Here is a 9,850-nt window from a genome sequence, read left to right as displayed (position 1 = left end):
ATGGTTGGATTTGGATTAAGTGTAGATTTTGGATTGGCTGATGAAAGATTTCCTAGGGAGAGTCAAAGCTGCATGACAGACCTAAGGAGGATTGGTTGGAGATTTTTGGCTTTTCTAAGGATGGAAGACTTCAAGGGCATGCTATCAAAAAGTGAGAGTTTTTCTTTCCTATGCGTAGGATTGGTGGCTTTTGGTGTCAACTTAAGGATAGAAAAATGATCCTATGGGCATGACATGAGATTGACCACTTGTGGATCACAACCTTTAGCTTAAGGTGATGAGGGATACAAGTGACAAAGCTGGATTACCCTAGACAATGCTCTGTTAGAGGGATAACCTTGGTGAGAGTGGTTGATTGGTAGGATTGATTGGATAGCAAATTTTGGCAGAGTGACAACAACTCTTTAAAGGGTTGGGTGATTTTGGATTGGGTTGCTAGCTAGTTGGGGGGATGATTTGGATGGACTTTGGATTTGGGATTGTTCTAAAGAAAAGAACTAGATAGATTTGGTTGCAGTGGGGGAGCTTGGATGATTTTTTGATGAGGCAATGACTACGCTAAGTATGCCTTGAGCTGGGAGATTTCTACTTTTCTGGGATTTTGACCAAGGTTGGCAAACATTCATTCAAAAGCTATGAAAAAACAAGTAGACAAAAGTTTGGAGCAACCACGTCAAACACACCAACATCCTAGGAAGCTTTCTACAAGGATGAAATTTGGTTTAGCTAGGGAGTCCTCGATATACACAAGGTACATGAGGCCCATATCCATAGATGAAACCAAAAAGATGTCATACAGTGAGAGGAGCGGTAACCCACTTCTCCTCTTTCACTTCTCAAGGGTATAAATTTCCTTGAGGCTTAGCTCGAGTGACAAAATTTTGATCCCAAGAGAGGTGTCTTTGGATTCACCTCCTGATCTTTATACTTTGTTGGAATGTTGGAGTTGAGGTCATCCCAAGGGGTGATGAAATCCCCAAGAAAGCCTCCTAAAAAAGTGTAAAACAAGACCACATAAGTGATCTTGGGTTTAAAAGACACGCGTTCATTCCGATTGATGATTTAGATTTTGTAAGCTATGATTGAAGACACTTGTGATTATGGCATACAATGTTCATTCCAACTTGACAGCGTCATCAATAGAATGGAAATTGAGAGATCATCAACATAAGAAATGTGAGCATTGTTGAAGTGCATCAAAATCATGCAATGTTCATTGATTGTTAGGCATTCAAGATTGTGTTAGAGTGTTTTATGCCCAAATTGGAAGTGTGAGATATTGCAATGGTTAATTGATCCTTTGCATTCAAGATTGTATTTTTTTAAGCATGTATTTCAATAAAAAGTTGATTTTAATCCATGGCATTCAAGAGTGATTTGAGCGACATGCATTCAATGAAAGATGTGTTTAAACATGCAAAAAACCTACGAAAAATATGATTAGGTTTGTTAAGACGCTCCAACTTGCAATGCTACAAAAAAAAAGTGATTTGATTAGTTACAAAAAAAAATCCCTAAAATCGAAGCTTAACTATGGGAAATTTTTTTTAAAACATTTTTTGTTATTTTTGATATGCGTAAAAATGCTTAGAATGGTCCATATCCTACGGAACCACTAAAAGTTAAAATTTGATTTATACATTTTTTTTTTTGAAATATGATTATGATTATGATGTGATAATGACCATAAAGATATGATGATTAAACCTACAAAAAAAAAGTTAGAATAAAAACATGCACTAGAAAATGTAAAAAAATTGAACCAAGTAGATATCAGAGCGAACCCTCAGGTTAAGAACGCATTCTCGCGAGTTAAGAACACATTCTCAGAGGTTCATGAATGTGAGAACTATCAATAGGAACACAACAAATGTGAACAAGAGTAATTGTCAATAAGGCACCGTGATCCCACTAGAGTTTCTATTCGCGGGAATGAAAATCCCACCACAAATCTGGATCGCGAGAATGACAGGAAAGACTGTTAAAAAAAAATTAAAATCGTGAGCCAAAAATTCGAGAGCTCTTTTTGACAGAGCGATCCCTCGAGTTTATGCTATTACAACATTCCCGCAACACGAGACTGACAGTCCCATGAAATATTAAGTTAATACAAATTTTTTATAGTAGTTACATTAAAAACACATTCCCGCAAGTGGGAATGACAATTTTGCCTTTCTTGAGCACATTCCTGCTATAGGATTTTTCGGCAGGGATGCAAAGAAATTTTTTTAGTCACATGGCAGTTGTCTGGTGATAAAATATGAACTCGCTATTGCAATTTTGCATTCCTTCCAGCTAATGGCCTCATTTCTGCATCACGAGATCGCATTCCTGGGGTCATGGGTTCACAGAAAAATTCTGATTTTTGAGGTCTCAAAAATGGATAGTGATGAGATGGCCGAGAGCGGAATTTTCAAAAGGTGACTTGTGTCCTTGCAATAAGATCAGAAAACCTAACACAAAAAACTACAAGCAAACAAGGTTAAATTGGTTAGTAGAAAAAAAAGTTAAAGCAAGGTTCCACCGGGTGTGCCAAAATGTAGAACAAGATTTTGGTGTACAATGAACATTAGCAATAAGGAAAACATTCACAAACATAAAACTATATTCCCATATAAGATTAGACAAAGGAAGGTGTAAGAGAGTGCAAACTAAGAGTAAGATCACTCCAAAAGCCTCCTTGATGTTGTAGATGTGTCCTTTGATGTAGATGTATGCTTAATAATATTGCTCAAACTTCAAATGAATGGATGGGGTGAGTGAAACAAGGTTTCAACAATGGATTCATGGTGTGATTTTGCCATTATAATGGTATTTTGGTAGTTTATGAGCTCTCAAAATAGCATTATAACTTTGCATGGAAGGTGGATTCATTTTAGTGAAGGGAGAGGGTTCAATTTATAGGCCAAGTGATTGAGGGATAAAGGGATAAGATGCAAGGATGTCAAGATGGTGAGGGAGAGCTAGAATGTACCTAAAGGGGAGCACATGGATTGTGCTTTTTTAGCACCAATAGGGAGGTGACACTTTTCACAAGGAGGATGAGTGTGAGAGGATAGGATAAGGGTTGGTCAAAGGCTTGATGAGGGTGGTTGAGGATGTAAGAGTCATGAGTGAGGATGTAAGAGCCATTTATGGCTTTGTAAGAGCATTGAAGGCTTATGGTTGGGATATTTTGGAGGGAGTTGAGATTGTTGACTTTGCTTGGTTTAAGAAAATCTTAAGCTCACTTAGGGAATGTGACAAGGTTAGGGGGGGATTAGGCTTGGTTTAGGATTAGATTAAGGATGTTAGAGTGATGCAAGTGGATGGCATTCATGAGGGTGGGTGAGTTAGTGGCTAATCTAGGTTAGTATGGGTGGATGGGGTGGATTAGGCTAAATGGAGGATTTAGGATAAGTTAGGGGCTATTAGATTTGAGGACTTTATTTATCAAATAGATTTATTTGATAAATGAGGTTTTTGGAATTAGATAGGAGAATAGAATTAATTGAAAAATAATAGGTTATTTGATTTATCAATTAGGACTATACATGATTAATTAAATTAATCAGCTAGGGGATGGCAAAGAATTAATTAACCATGCTTTGCTGGTTGAGCTGATGTAAATACAAAAAGTTAAGATGGCCAAACTACTCATGCCATAATTTAATCACATCATTAGAGTGAGTGAACAAAAAATATGAAGGAGGATCAGGAAAAAAGTGAGAAAATAGATAGAGCCATGACTAATGATCTACTCTTCCAATTGCAACTATAGAATCACTATGCATCTCATGCATCTCCACTAAATCAGGAGTGAACTCAACCCGCTTGCTTGAACCTATGTGAGTGATCTGGTATACTGATAGGAGATTAGTTGACAATGAGGGTACACAAAGAACATCATGGAATGTGCCATCCCTCACATCAACAAACCCTCTCCCACGCATCTCAACAAGAGTGTCATCACCCATCAAAATAGAAGGCATAGTACACGGCTCCAAGAATGCAAGTTCTTCCTTAGATGAAGCCATGTAGTGTGAAGCACCTAAATCAAGAACCCAAGTGGATGGTGAGGAAGCAACTGCAACAAGGGCCTTGCCCTTTCCTTTCCCCTTGCTATTTTCTTTGTCCTTGTTAGACCCTTCATTAGAACTTTGTTTGATAGGCTCAGGAACACTGATATTATTCTTCTCAAGAATGTATGTCAAGTGATCAATTTGTTTCTTCAAACATTTATGTTCATCATGACCGGGTCTTTTACAATAGGCACATTTGACCTTTTCTTTCTTAGGCTTATCACCCTTGGAAGATGGGGTATCAATAGTTTCTTTTGAAGCAACTAGTATCTAATCCTTCTTTTCCTCACTATTATTTTGTTTCTCATCCTTACTATTGTTGTTACTACTTTGTCCTTTTTGTTCTTTTGTGCCTTGGTTGGTAGCTAAGGCATGTGACTTAGAGGACTTAAGAGTGCCCAACTAGATGAGCTTATCTTGTTCTCGAGTGAGATTGACAATAAAATCATCTAAAGATGGCATGGTGAATTGAGTACCAAGTGCACCCTTAGTAGCATAGAAGATGGAGACAAAGACAGAATATTCTGAACTTATCTTAGAGAGAATACTAAGAATTAGTTGTTCATCTTTATTTTCAATTCCACATTGTTTTAACTGCAACCTTAGTGACTTCAATTTAGTGAAGAAATCTTGGATTGTGTTGAAATTGCCTAGACTTAAACTAATTAGTTCATTTTCCAACATATGACCCCTCATTGAATCTCGTGTACCAAATTGTTTTTCTAGCTTTAACCATATTTCATTTGGTGTATTCAAAGATTCAATGTGAAATAGCAAATCAGGAGAAATAGATAAACACAATGTTCCATATGCCTCATCACATTTGTTAAACCACTTAGGCTTGTCTTCATCTTTAGAAGGTTCAGTTTCAAGTCCCATAGTTATCCTATTTAATCTAGCTTTCCTTAAGTGAATTGTCATGCGTGATTTCCACTCAAAGTAATTATATGGAGTTAGGATGGGCATATTTGTTTGATCTATGATGAAGAAATGTAGAGAAGAAATGCCAAAAAAAGAGAATCTACCCACAACAATGCCCCCCCTTTTTACTCAATCAAATAACCCCCCCAAAGAAATATGAATTGGCACTTTATTTTAGTGTGTTTACAACTACCACTAGAAAGAAAAACTTAGTGGTCTTGATTTCAATGCATTACAAACCGTCATGAAGAGCATATGCTAAAAGTGAAACTTGGGCATAATAATCAAGAAAAAAAATAGCACCACTATGATCTACTCAAAAAATCATGCACTTTCAAAAAAAGAATCACCCTGATACGAGGTCATATGAGAAAGCTATGATCCTCTGAAGTTTCCAAAATGAGAATTGTGCATAGTCACGACTAAGAATATACAATTTTTGAAGAATTCATGCATGAAAATAAATAAAAAACTCTACTACTAGATAGAGCACAAAAAAATAGCCAAGATCATAACAAGAATCATCAAAATTAGAGTCCTTATGAGCAAGAACGAGACATTTAAAAATTGTGTTCAAATCTGTGACTGTCAATGGAGAGGGGTATGGATGTAGCTTTCTATGCTCGATTTTGCAAAATATATTGCTTGCATGCAAAAATTAAAAGATACCCAGATAGTTTTGTTGTGTTGCGAACAAAATTGAGAAAGCAATTTTCTTGCTGATGTACAAAAGATGTTGTTGTAGTGTAAATTAGATGCCTTTAATAGTAAAAAATGGCTCCAAAAATCAAGAAAAGACCCCAGCAACCAAAATATGACATGCAAATGCCGGATCAGCTTCCTAAGTCCATCAATGGTATGCTGGAACTTGCAATACTGATTGAAAACTCCAAATATGCATGTTGGTTGTCAGATTTGAGATTGAAACCCTAGAGAAAAAAATATTTTTGTCAAAACTTTTCTGATTCTCAATATCATCCAAAGATGCAAGAGAAGAGCATACTTCATTTTTTAAAATTACAATAAAATTTATTAGTGCCCCCCCCCCCCCCCCCCAAATCTCTGAAATAAGGAAACTAAAATCTACTATTGCACATAGAAAAGCTCTGATACCATGTTAAAATCTAAAAAGATTGATAACCCAGAAAACTAGTGCAAAGAATAGATATCTAAACTATGAATGCAACTAATAAAATCAAAATAGCAGCATAGAGTTAGTCTCCAAGAGAGTAATGCAAATGCTGGAAGAAAAATAGCATTGAGAGGATGCAAATGAAATCGATCCCAAATACAAGCTAGGTAGCATGCTTATATAGACTAGGAAGAGGGAGGAGGTGGCAACACTGACCAATGAGGAGCAACCATCTATGAGACTAAATATAGCAAAGTATCTTCGTAAGATAGCTAATGGATGCTCACATGTAGGAAAGTGACACCTCACAACCACTTTCTAAATAAGACATGCTTAATTAATGTAAGCAAGATTATTAAAAGTGTAAGAAAAAAACTAGCAATAAAGGGAAAAATAAATAACCCACTAGGAAATTAAAAAACTACACTAACAATGATGGCATGGGTGTGTAGGACTGAGTTAAATGCATAACATACTATGAGGAAATCACAAACTCAATAATCATACCTTAGCACCCACTAGTCTACCATCAAAGACAAACTAATCAAGAAAGAAAGAAAAGTTAAAACTCCCTCTTTCATTTGTAGCTCCCATGTCCTTCTTTCTTCTCCAAAAGATGTAGCTCCAAAGTTGCCTATAGTGCACAAAAAATTGAAGCAAAAGCCTAGAGTGATGATAATGCTATGAGAATACTTGAAGTTGTGATTTGAATGTGAGAGATGGAGTGAAAAATCTAAAAGAAATTAGGGACCCAAAGACTCAAGAATTAGGACCTAGGGATCGGAAATGAGAGAAAGAATTCTCATTATAAAATCAACACTCAAGGTGAGAGCATTGGATTTTTCACCTTGGATATGCGATGTGGCAAGAGATTCCTTTGAGAATACATGAAGCATATTGAACAAGATGCCAAGTATAAGATTCTATGATGCATGGAAGTCAAACTTAGCTAAATGTGGGAGAGAATCTATGATGCGTCATAAGACACCTTGAGCCCACTTAAAGCCAAGAATCTATGACAAAGGGAGCTAAAAATAGACATGCGTAAGGGAATGAGAATATTGGACTATGACATATCTTAGCAAAATGTCAAAGGAGAATCCAAAAGGTTTCATACCCAAGTTCCATGATGATGTCAATATTTTGTAGAATATTTGAATTAAAAATCCTTTATTCCAATAAATAGAAATTAGTAGAAAATGGAATTAATGAAGGAAAATGTGACTTAGGAAATTAAGAATTTTCATGGTTTGTGAATGATGAATCAATTAGTTAATATAATTAATCAATTGAGAAGGATAATTAGAAAGAATAATTAGTAAGAAGAATGGGATTAAATTATGGGTTATTTAATCCTATAGAGAAAATTAGTAGATGATTAGCCAAAATTGATTAAATAAATGTGACAGTACCCTTTGATGAAAATGTGATGATAATATAGATCGAATAAGATGATGACAAGTAGACCAAAGCCATGGTCAGATTGATTGATTGAAATTGATAACATGTCAAGGACACATGACATGAATTGATTGATATGTAACATTTAATCAACATTGTAAATGCTACAGGATCAAAATTGATTGAAAAGGTTTGATCATAATAACATCAACACTGTCAATATTATTAAAATGGTTGATAATGCCATGATCCAACATTGAAAGCCTTGAAAATGTCAAATATTGGATGACATGAATGATAGTTTGACCTAGCACTTAGAGCCACGACAGTACTAAGGTCAAATTGGTCAGATTAATAGGTTGATAGGTTTCCAAGGCACTAAAACCCACAACAATACCTAGGAATGGACAAATGATGACTAATTTGGGATGTTTGATATTTTTCATGATGAATAAAATTTATTTTGGGTGATTCCAAGTTGATTTGAAATGGTTTTGAGTTGATATGAAATGGTTTTGAAATGATATGAAATTGATGTGAAAAAGGATACAAATGACGAAATATGATTGATTCGGCCAAAAGATCAAAGTTAGTAGAATGAGAAAATGGGAAAAATCAGTATGGAAGAAGTGATGAAACTATAGATACAAACCATTTTTGAGCATCTACATTTTGCCTCTCTTTAATACAATGTGATTTAGAGCATTGTGTCAAATAATAACTGGTGAGAAAGCCAAAACATTCCCCAATAGGGATGATATATATGGGTGCCCCCTCAAGAAATTGACTAAGTTAAGCATATGATAATTCAATTTTTCTACAATGAGAAGAAAAAACCATAGCAATTGATGGATCACAAATCAGAGCTAAAATGTGAAAGTTATGAGGTCTACAGTGTAGAATGGGGTCAATCAGGAGCCTGAGAGTAATTGCATGGGTTACCAATCAAGAAAGACACAAAATTATGAAAATTATAGCTCATTTTTTTCCAAAAAAAAGATATGAATCCAATGCAATTGATGGATTTCAAATCCAAGTCAAAATGCAAAAGTTATGGGCTCTACAGTGCAACATAGGGGCTTCAAGAGTAGTTTTGGGCATCCTACTGGCCCAATTGCACCCAAAACTCATCCAAGTGCATCCAATGCACACTTGGTAAGCCCAAGTGTGCCATGATAGTACCAAGTTCACCCATGATGCACTTGGGAAGCCCAAGTGAACTTGGAAAGTGCAAAATGTTCCCTAGAATGCTCGGGGGGCCAAAATCAACATGACGGGGGTCAAGCAGAAGCCTAAGAGTAGTTGTAAGAATGACCACTCAATATAGTGACCCAAATAATTTTTTCATGACAAAGGCATGAGTCCAATGCAATTAAAGATTTGTAAATTAGAGTTGAAACATAAAAGTTATGCCCTCTAGAGTGCAATATAGGGGCTCCAGGAGCAGTTATGGGCATCTTAGGTCCCCAAGTGCGCCCAAAACTCATCTAAGTGCATCCAGTGCACACTTGGTAAGCCTAAGTACACCATGACAGTACCAAGTGCACCTAGGATGCACTTGGGAAGTCCAACTACAATCTAAAAGTGCAGACTACACCCTAGAAGGCTTCAGGGGCCAGAATCAGCCTAGTTGGACTCAAAATGACCTGAAACTGTGCTTGCATGCCCAAAATGATGGAAAGATGTCAGAACATGAGTGAAATCATCAACATGGTCAGCCTTGGTCAAAATGGGTTAGAAAAATGTTAGATTGAGGTTGAACTAGGTAGAAAGCCACAGAAAGTTGAGTGATAGTGTAGGATGATGCAGGAATGCATGAATGAAAGATGAAGATGATTTGGTGAATTAGAAGACATGATCATGGTGATGGAGAATGAGATGAAGAAGAAAGATGATATGAGGAAATGTTAGTATGATGGAAAGACTTTTGCTTTTTTAAAGTGCACTATATGTCAAATGGAGCTTTATATTGATATGGCAAATGGAATGCAATGCATCATGGCATAAAGGGCCAGAGCGCAAATGCAAGCCTTTTGTGTAAACAAGTATGATGCATACAAAGAATGACCGTGTCCTTCCTGAGGCATATGTACATGCCCCAGACTCTCAAAGGTACATTATAACAAATAGAAATAGAAAAAGATGACCATTAACCATCCCGACCACTCTCATAGATCAGTTTATATCATTGAGTGGCATAGGAACATGATCAAAGAAAAACAAAGCCAAAAATAAATCACTCACTAAATAGCATGAGGCAATAGCTATTCTTGTCCATTATTACTTCCTTTTTAATTTTTGAAGGTGTGTAGGTGGTGTTTGACATGTTGATGAT

The sequence above is a fragment of the Cupressus sempervirens genome, chromosome 10, assembly GCF_028749045.1.
Source record: "Cupressus sempervirens isolate cs-2001-9-10 chromosome 10, ASM2874904v1, whole genome shotgun sequence".
Lineage (NCBI taxonomy): Eukaryota > Viridiplantae > Streptophyta > Pinopsida > Cupressales > Cupressaceae > Cupressus > Cupressus sempervirens.
The sequence above is the reverse complement of the archived record's forward strand: the minus strand, read 5'-3'. Positions refer to the sequence as shown.